Source organism: Squalius cephalus (assembly GCF_949319135.1).
Source record: "Squalius cephalus genome assembly, chromosome: 23".
Lineage (NCBI taxonomy): Eukaryota > Metazoa > Chordata > Actinopteri > Cypriniformes > Leuciscidae > Squalius > Squalius cephalus.
Genome location: NC_137144.1, coordinates 19078592 through 19088731, shown reverse-complemented (window position 1 = coordinate 19088731; position 10140 = coordinate 19078592).

Sequence of the window (10140 nt, the reverse complement as noted above, 5' to 3'; positions counted from 1 at the left end):
TGCATTTAAGACATAAAATGCTTGCTGTGAAATTAGACAAAACCGTCTGCTATTTCATTCAAAAAATGTTTAAAATGTCATTTTCACCACATAATATTATCAAACACACATAATTTGATATGTGATAGAAATGAAAAAATGTAAAGATATGGGGGGAAAAAAATTCTGTGAAGTATGTTCACTGTTGGACATTAATAGTAGACAAATATATTAAACTACTGAGAGTGAGAAAAGTGACTTTATTTTAAAGTCCACAGTTCCGAAAGTAGCCGAGAAAGAGAGCAGTCTACCATCTTGTCACTGACGGCGGTGCAGATTAGCTGTGGCCCGGTTGACCTGGGCGCGAGAAGAGGGCCAGACAGCTGTGATTGCGGTAGAGATTTCACACAGTGTAATTACCGCACTGACACCATGGACTCAGAGGTAGAGAGAGAAAGAGAGTGTGTGTGTGTGTGTGTGTATATATAAGCGATTGTAGAAAGTGTGTAGCAGTGGCGGAGGGGGGAGGGAGCAAAGAGAAGGAGAAAAAAGGGGGCTCTACAGGTTATTAGCACTAAACACTGGGAAATGAAACAGCAAAGTCAATGCGTAATTTGAAGGCCCATCAAGCCTCATCAGGAACAGCAGGGAGGAGAGTGTCTGACTTCATCAGCTCGCTCTCCTGACTTGTGTGGAAAATTACAGTAATTAAAAAGGCAGCTAAGTACTCCGCTGAGCGCAAGGGGATCCTTTCTTCCCCCCCACCTCCCGTCACCTTCAGCGTGGCCGGCTGCTTTTTGCATGACCTCTCCGTTCCCCCCGGCCCTTGCTGCCGGGCTTTGTGTGGAGCCGGAGGGATGGTAATTACCGCCTCACTGGCTGATGTCGTATTGATCAGCCGAGAAAGGTGCCGCAGCAAAATGAGAGTCACAACACAGTGGACTCGGGCCAATCGAAAGGTAATTCCAGCCCGCGCGATGATTCGGCCCTTCTCCCCTCACTCCGCCGCTGCCTCGTTCTCCGCTACCCTTTCATTAAGAGACAGCTGTGATATTGCCGAATCGATACCCAACGCTGCATTGATTGCACTGTCAGCGAGGCTTTCTGCACAAGGCTCAATCAGTGAACTCTGACATGCGCCCTCTGATCCTAATACTCTCTTCACTGTATTGGCACCGCCATTCAGAAACTAATGGAAGGAGAGAGACCGCCGGGCCTACTTGGTTTACAATGACACTCTGGCATCTTTAGCGCTCTGTCAATACTCCACTTATTTGCCAAATTCTAGAGGTAACATCTTTAAGATGAAGTGTTATGGGTAATGATATCGCTGTTAAGGGCTGTCAAAATGAAGTAGCCAAATTTAGTAAATAAATAAAAGTATGGTCCAGCTAAACGGCGAAAGGAAGGCAAACAGATCGATTGCAAGAGAAAGCCAGGCAATAAGGTTGGGCTCAGAAGAAAAAAATAAGGGATGGCCAGGTGACGATAAAGATAAGAAGTCTAACAACCTCTGTCAAAACATTACAGAGGGATGCACCGGCTAATGGGAATCTTAATTATGCTGTTAAGAAAAGCAGTGTACTCTCTGCCAAGACAGCAATTAGGATCGCTCTGTCATATACTTTCGATCACCTGCCCGTAACTCCTACAATGCTAAGGTACGTTTCAGACGTCTCCTCCAAATCTGTTGACGGTGGAACTCCACCCAACTTCTTCAACTAAAAAAAGAAAGTTATCTGAGAAAATAAAAGGTTGTCAATGTTCAAAAAGTCATACGTCAAGTGCAAATGTCACATTGATGATGAGTTTTCTCCTACAAGGAACATTTTTACAGTGAGAGTTCATGCATTCAACAAGGCATGGGGGCAATTCACTAAGAATGCATTGTGTCTGCTATCTGCCCTGATTTTTGTGCCTGATTCACTAAAGGAAATATACAAATGCATGCTCACACAATTTACACAAAGCAACATCTGATTTTGGCTTCTTTAATATTGGAGATAAAGTGCAGTGAGTTTTGTGAATATAGTGAGCCTTATTTACAGAAACAAGGTACTGAAATACATTATGGAAAAGTGGCAACTATTTAGAGAATCTGCACCATAGTGTTAGCAAAAGTTTAAAAAAAAGGGTTACAATGAGCCACTTAAAGAGTGGGGTCCATCTGTAAATTAAAAATAATATATAGATAAACATAATGTGTCGTTAACACGATTTAAATGAGGAAAAAAGTAACATCCTTTTAACATCCTCCAACTCCATTGCCAAGACTAAAAATGATGAGAACAAGATTACAGATATAATAAACAATAATTTAACAGAAGAATTAATGCAAACACTTGCTAAGCTTCATATTTCTGCGTTTAAATCTTCCCCTCATTGGATCCATTCACTTCCATTGTAAGTGGCTCACCATAACCAAAGCATTTGCTGTTTTTAAAGAAAACGAAGGCTGAATTATAATAATTTTTTTGCGTTTACTTATGCCTCAAATGCTGTTGATTGAGCTGAACTTGCATTAAACTTAGTATATCTATTTAACACTACATCTTAACAGAAGAAATTAAGATTGCATATAGATGAGGTAACGTACAACCATTGCAAGTTGATTCAAGCTTAAACTACCCAGTACTGTAATTACTGGTGACTGGCTGTAATTGAGGCCAGCCGTGAGAGATGTTTGTGTCAAGTTTAACAAAGCAGTCATCATCTAGAAGGACCATTCCACTCTTGCACTTTCCGACCGTTCCATTTTCCCTCTCAATTTGGCAAAATCTAGAGGCTGACAATCCCTCCATTTTCTCAGACTGAGTTAAGGGCTCTTAATAACCTACTTCAACTTAACACTTAAAGCAGGGTGAGGAGAAGTGCATGAGGAACACAGGTCATTTTGGAGAAGAGGGTGAATGACAGCTTGGACTTCTTTATGAAAGGCAGGGCCCTCTGAAATAGCTGCTCAGGTGCAGAGTTTGACAAAGGGAAGAGAATGGGAAGATAGGCCTCTACAAGGGTGTGGTGAACCTTTCCAGAGAAGACAAACTGTTGTCTTTAGAATTATTGTGTTGGAGAAACTTAACGTAATGACAGCAGTTGGGGAATTTGTGCGGAGGTCACACCATTTTTAAATTGGGGGATATGATCCCTTTTTAGCATCATTGGGTCATTATCTGTGCTAACAATTGAAACTCCCAAATAATGGAGCGATATTGTGCTGGTGCAGTCAAAAACAGACAGGCTCATACAATGCTCGTACAATGAAATTGAAAGGGATGAAAGGAAAAGCTCTGTTTCTTGTCATTTGAATAGTGAGAAAATTAAAAAGGACCAGCTATACATGAAACGCAGGCTTATTGAAAACATGTACAATAGTACTGTTAAGCCATATTTAGGACTTTGAAGAAGTTAAATAAAAGCAAACAGAGAAATCAAGCTTTTGTTGCACTATGAAGGACAGCAAGTGTCTGTTCAATGAGAGCAAATCGGTTTACTTCCAACATTATTGGAAAAAAGTTTAACATCATAATTTTAATTCAAAATGTAATCAAAACCAAAACTACTTCTGTGGAACATAAGCTTTTTTTAATCCTTTTTTGTCAATATAATGAAAGTCACATGGGGTCCAGTGTTGTTTTGGACCCCACTGACTTTTTGGACAAAAACATTCTTGGAAACATCTTTTGAGCTTCACAGCAGAAAGAAATGTATTGGGACGTTTGGGGCTGGTTTGGGAAGACATGAGGTTGAGTACGACATAATTTAATTTTTGGGTGAATTATCTCTTTAATCAACAGCCAAAAAGCCATTTAGAAAACTGAAATTTGATATGGATTAATTTTGGTATTTAATGCCTACTTTTCACAATCTAGTCAGGAATAAAATCACATCAATCTGAAATCTGTATCTATCAACATTTTTGTGTGAATTCCTACTCAAGCATAGCAAGTTACTGCATTTGCTAGCATGTCCAAATTTGCGCTGACGCTTTCAGCAACTTTTTGAGCTATTGTCTGTTTGAGTGCCTGTGATATTAGTTTGCACTCGCTTGCTCATTGCTCAATGCTTTCTTTCCTCCGTACCCCCCACCGGCCGCCACTAGCATGCATTGAGTAAGGCCGTGCTGTGTATGATTGCCGTGATTCTCCGGCACTCTATTGACAACGTAGCAGGTGTTCGTTCCACATCCTCTCTCCTCTCCCTGGGAGACACTAATCCCCTTCAGGAGGCCTGGCTCCAGCCTCCCCCCAAGCCTCCCCCATCCCTTCCCACCTAGGACAGTGGCACTATAGGCTTTGATATCCAGCCCAAAACCCACAGTCATTGCGCCTGACCGACGTGAGGGGCAGGTGCAACCGAGTCGCATGTTACAATCAAGACACCTCCGCTGCCTTTAGTGTGGGTTCCCAGACCCGCTTTGTTCTTTTTATCCCCCTTTGTTCAATTAGATAAATATAGGGTAAGGAATTAGGGTCATTGACACCACAGTCGCACAGTTTTTTGATCGCCATGGCAATCAAACCTGACTTCCCCCAATTTTTCTTTTCAAAAAAGCCCCAAAAAAGTGCACAGATTACAGATGTATAAAGTGCTTTGAGTACATTTAGCCAAGTGTATACAGAAAAAAAATCTCTTTGCACAGTATGTTCCATTATTACCTGTTTAACTCTATTATAACATTCAATTCAGGGAGCCGCATGTTGCAGTCATATTCTTGTTCTCTGCAAATCCCTGCTGAGCTCCAGAGAAGCAAGCAACACCTCTCATATTAATTAAACCCTCCACGTCTACTGCAGCACCATCATCATAACCTGCCAATCTTACACTGACAAATGTCACAAAATACACATCAAGGTCCCTAAGAAATGACACATCCTCAACAGAAACAATTGGCCGTACTTCAAACTTCCTCACCATTTGAAAGGTTCATCGTAATTCTTTTGGATTCCGAACAGGAACCAATTAAAACACACGTCTGGCTGCATTTTGATTTAAAAGTAAGACAGAGAAGTATACTGAAAGGAAGATAGTGGTGTGGCTAATGCGACACCCCCTTTAATTTGCACCCCTCGCTGAGCAAATATTCACGTTCTTTCTTCACACTTGGAAGTCCTGCTATTGTATACACAAAAAAGCCACTGTTAACCCAACACGGAGCAGGTCAGGCAGTAGTGGGGTTGGATTGTGACCTCTTGGCATGACATCTCAGTATATTATTAGAAAAGCCACACCTTCATCTCTCACACAAAGACAACCTGTGTTTACACTAGCGTGCCATTCTGGTTGTTTTACGCCCGTTCTTCAATATCATTGACTCGTAATGAGTAGTATCCTATCTACAAGAAATAATTGCTCACAAAGCTTTGGTGTTCGAAAGGCAAATGGATCCCATGGTATTAACAATTCGAAGACTTTGAGAGGCAATAGCGGTAAGTACAAGTTTAAATTTGATCTCTTTAACAAGTGAGGCATTAATAACACACTGACATCAAAAGGTAACCTATTTATCAGAGCATTTAGCCAAACGTTTGATGGTTAAATGAACATCAATCTTATTACCGGAGGGCTTAGTTTAATAGTTTTGTTTGGACAAGGATAAAAAGGGTGGCACTGATCTCGGTGGACAGTTGATGGAGTGGACATATGTAAAACACACCAGAGATGTTCCATCTGACCCTACCAGATGAACTGTGCTAAAACACTTCTGTTCCTATTGATGACCCACTTGGTTGACGGCCAGACCTGAAGTACCCAAGGCCACGACAGGCCATCTGGTCAAAAGAGAAAGCACGTTATGACAACTATTTCATATCACAAACTGCAAATTAGTAGGATGATGAAAATTTTACCAGACCTCACCAGCAAATGCTCTTAAAGAGCATGGTGGAACTTTCAAGACAACTTTAGCAAAGTTATGATTAGCCATGTCACATGGTGGATGCTAATTGTTATTTTTCAAGTCTAACAAGCATGCCACCCCCTCCTGCTGCTCAGAGAATGTTTTCAACTTTTGATCCTGACACCTGCGTCTGCCTGGAATTCCACTCCAGCTCCGTTTCTCTCTGATGTACCTCCAGGATCTAATGGATTGTAAAAAGTCTGGCAGGATGTAATCTACAAAACAGAGAATATTTTGTGTGAACTGTGGTGTGGAACACTTCTGCCCAAATCTATGTTTTACTGTGAAATGTAGGAGGGGGAGAAGACCAGTGCACGAGAGAAACATGGAAAAGAACAATACAGACAACAATTCAAAAAGCTTTAAACATTTACTTATAACTCATTTGACCGGTTATCTTCCTCTTTCCAGTTGTGATAATCAAAATTTGTACATTTTTGCAGTTGTTGTAGCATTTCATGGTAACAATGTATAGATTTAGACCAGAATCAACTGTATAACGAAGGTAGATTTTAATTAGGTTGTTAGCCATTAGCTGCAAAGCCAATAATAATGTAGAAACTATGACAACTTACCCCATATAACGGACCACTGCTGAAACCGCGTAGTTTCCTGTTTAGACTGGCGGTAGTGGCGAGAGGCTGTTGTGCTTGGCCTGGCAGTAAAAATATGCCTGGTGACTTCTCTGATTTGTAGAGCTGGTTTAGTGTGGTTGACGGAGACAACGAACGTTAGGGCGCTGGAAAGCGTCCCCAGGCCCAGCGCTGCTCATGGCATACTGGGTAACATTGAGACATGACAGGTTGTGTTTGGACGTTTGGTCGGCCACAGCCATCAGGCAGTGTTATGCAGATTTCTGATGGGAGCAGCGGAGACTGGCATTCCCCCAGGTGCCACGGAGCGCCTTCTTAATAATAGGAAGTGACAAGAAGCAGACGGCCCACATCTCTTCGCTTGCCATGCTGTTCAGGACAATGCCACTTAAACGGGTGGCTGCTAAATTGGGTGTAAGGGAAAAAAGAAACATCAGCCTTTTGTTGTCGTCGTCTTGAGCGAATCGGACAATAAATCAGACAGTTGTCGTAGGACCTACATTAACACTCCTGTTTGGGTGACAAGCTAGTTATTTAGAGAAGCCTGAGATGTGGTTTGCGAGGGCAGAATATGTCTCTGCTGGCACTAGAAGAGCAAATCAATCTGAAATGTCATATTTTTACTTGTCTATTAAATAGACACAAGAAAGGCATTTGGCTGCCATGCTAACAACACCTTCTTCACCATTTCAGTAAAATGGCAACATAAATGGCCAGTGTTTGAAATCAATTTGCAAAGGAAGGTTCTATTAAAGCAACAAGCCAAAAAGGACGTGTTTCACAGCAATTTCACCACAGGAAACGGGTGTTAAAGCCTAATGAATCACTATAGACTCAAATGGCTTGTTGCTTCTACAAAACTGTTGCAAAAATCAACAAGTAATATAGTTCCTAAAGGTAAGCTGTTTATTGTTGCCCATCAATGTAGCAACTGGGCATGATGACATTCAGTAGAATGTGTGGTCAAAGTTGTGCATTTATTGGAATTGTGCAATGGCTTCTAGCGTGGTTCATCCAACCCTAATTCACTTGATATTATCAAAATGTCATGGTTTACCACATTTACTGGATTTTTGAAAAGTTTTACTTAAGTTTATTTTAAGTTTTGCATTTGAAAATTTGGTCACACTTTAAATTAGGTTCCAATTCTCACTATTAACTAACAATTAAATATGACTTTTGCCTCAATAAACTCATAATCACTGCTTATTAATAGTTAGTACGTTAGTTGTTAAAGGGATAGTTCACTTTGAAATTAAATTTTGGTATGTTTTAGCTTACCTCAAGGGCATCCAAGATGTAGGTGTCTTTTTTTCCACAGTAGTTTCAATTTTGATATTTTTAGGTCAAACCGTTCTTGTCTGTCAGTCATTTCATGCAGGTCTGTGGTCACTGTCTCAAAGAGCATGCACAGAGTCGAAATTAAAACAATTCCCCATCGTCCAAATTAAACAATTCCCAATCGTAAGTACACATTGATGGCCTAAGACACGAAACGAGCGGTTTGTGTGAGAAAACGAACAGTATTTATTTAGTTTTTACCTCTTGTAACACAGCCACGTCCAAGTGATCTGGTGCAGACTGGTGCATAGATATATACACTAGATGTCGCCTTGGCTACGCAGTTCTTAACGAATGCCGTAGCCAAGGCGACATCTAGTGTATATATCTATGCACCAGTCTGCGTACACGTCACACAGCAGGATGCGCGCGCGCCCTCAGATCACTTGGACATGGCTGTGTTACAAGAGGTAAAAACAATATAAATACTGTTCGTTTTCTCACACAAACCGCTCGTTTCATGTCTTAGGCCATCAATGTGTACTTACGATGGGGAATTGTTTAATTTGGACAATGGGGAATTGTTTTAATTTCGACTCTGTGCATGCTCTTTGAGACAGTGACCACATACCTGCATAATATGACTGAGAGACAAGAACGGTTTGACCTAAAAATATCAAAATTGAAACTACTGCGGAAAAAAAGACACCTATATCTTGGATGCCCTTGAGGTAAGCTAAACCATACCAAAATTTAATTTCAAAGTGAACTATCCCTTTAAGTTTGGGTATTGGGTAGGATTAAGGGGTGTAGAATATGATCATGCAGAATGAGGCATTAATATGTGCTTTATAAGTGCTAATAAACAGCCAATATCCTAGTAATACGCATGCTAATAAGCAACTAGTTAATAGTGAGAAATGAACCCTAAACTAAAATGTTACCGAAAATGTATATAGAGGCACTCCATATAACATAACAAAGAGAAAGATGGTATTGTCAATTTTGGTATGGTATTATCTTTTCCGGTTTTCCGGTTATGGTGTCCATTATGATATGAATAACCTTTACTGGATAAATTGTAAACCTTAGCAAGGTCCCCACTTAAAAAAACACAATAGTCTCTCTCTTCTCACCGTTTAAGACAATATCGTTTTGTTTTGGGCCCTGCAGCTGGGGGTGAAATGACCAGTGAAATCCGACGGCTGGTGTGTTATTTCACACCCTGGGCAGCGACTGTATGTATTTATTTTCACACAATAGAGATGCAGCCAGGCTGGGCGCTCTTTCATTTTCGTCCACAGGGGTGTTCGCTCTCCGTGGAGCACAATTAGAAGCTCGTCACCGCTCCAGCCATCCTGCGCCTGTGAGGGAGCACTGCTCAGATGCCCCAGCCTCCGCAGGTCCTGACATTGATCCTATAGAGCGGCTCGTTGTGCATGGGAGCTTCAATTAAAACCCCACACCACAACTGCTTTACGCCTTTTTTATACGCGTCTTGCTGACACCAAGGAGGTGAATTACAGGCTTTCATTCAAGATGTTAAAATAAAGATCCTGGTGTACTAGAACATGAGGAAATATGCCTTCTTCATTATTGTATTAAGTATGTTGTCTAGTGATTTTTAACCATGTGAAAAATCTTTGGGAAAGGGATTTTGGAGATAAAACATTGGTGGAAAATAAGTTTCTGGTATGTAAAATGTAACTGTGTTTTTTTTCTTTTGATTTATTTTTGGTTTAGTTGCTTTAATTGGTTAAATAATAATAATTCTCAAAACTGTGGTTTTTTCCCCCACAAAACGTACTTTCTACATATATTTCCAAATAGCAGCTATATATTATGTAAGCCATTTTTGCCTTGGAGTGAAATAAATAATAAAATAAATAGCGGCTTCTCTCACAATTGGGGCTTTATATTTTGTAACTTGCAACTTGTCATAAATGACAAAAAAGTCACAATTAAGTTATTATGAAACAAAAAAATTAAATTGAGAAATAAACTTAATATGGTGAGAAATGAAGTAAATCAATAATTGCAACTACATATCTCATAAGGTGACTTGATTTTTCATTTCACAATCTCACAATTGCCTTTTTAATTTTTTTGCACAAGGAAGAAATTGGCTTCCGTAATATTTTAGGTAAGAGTTCAAGACAGAAAGTAATCTTTGTGCGACAGAAAAAGTTCTTTCTTTGACATCATTTGCTTGGTACTCTCTGTACATAAGCTGATTCGGGAGAGAGCAATCGAATAGGAATTTTCCACACGGCGACAGGGCTGCAGCATTCTGACAGGTGCCTGTTGGAATTGGACAATCTCAGGTTGCAGAGTGTTATTGTCTGTGAATTGTGTGTGGGCGTACTGGACATTACTGCAGGGCTTCATAAC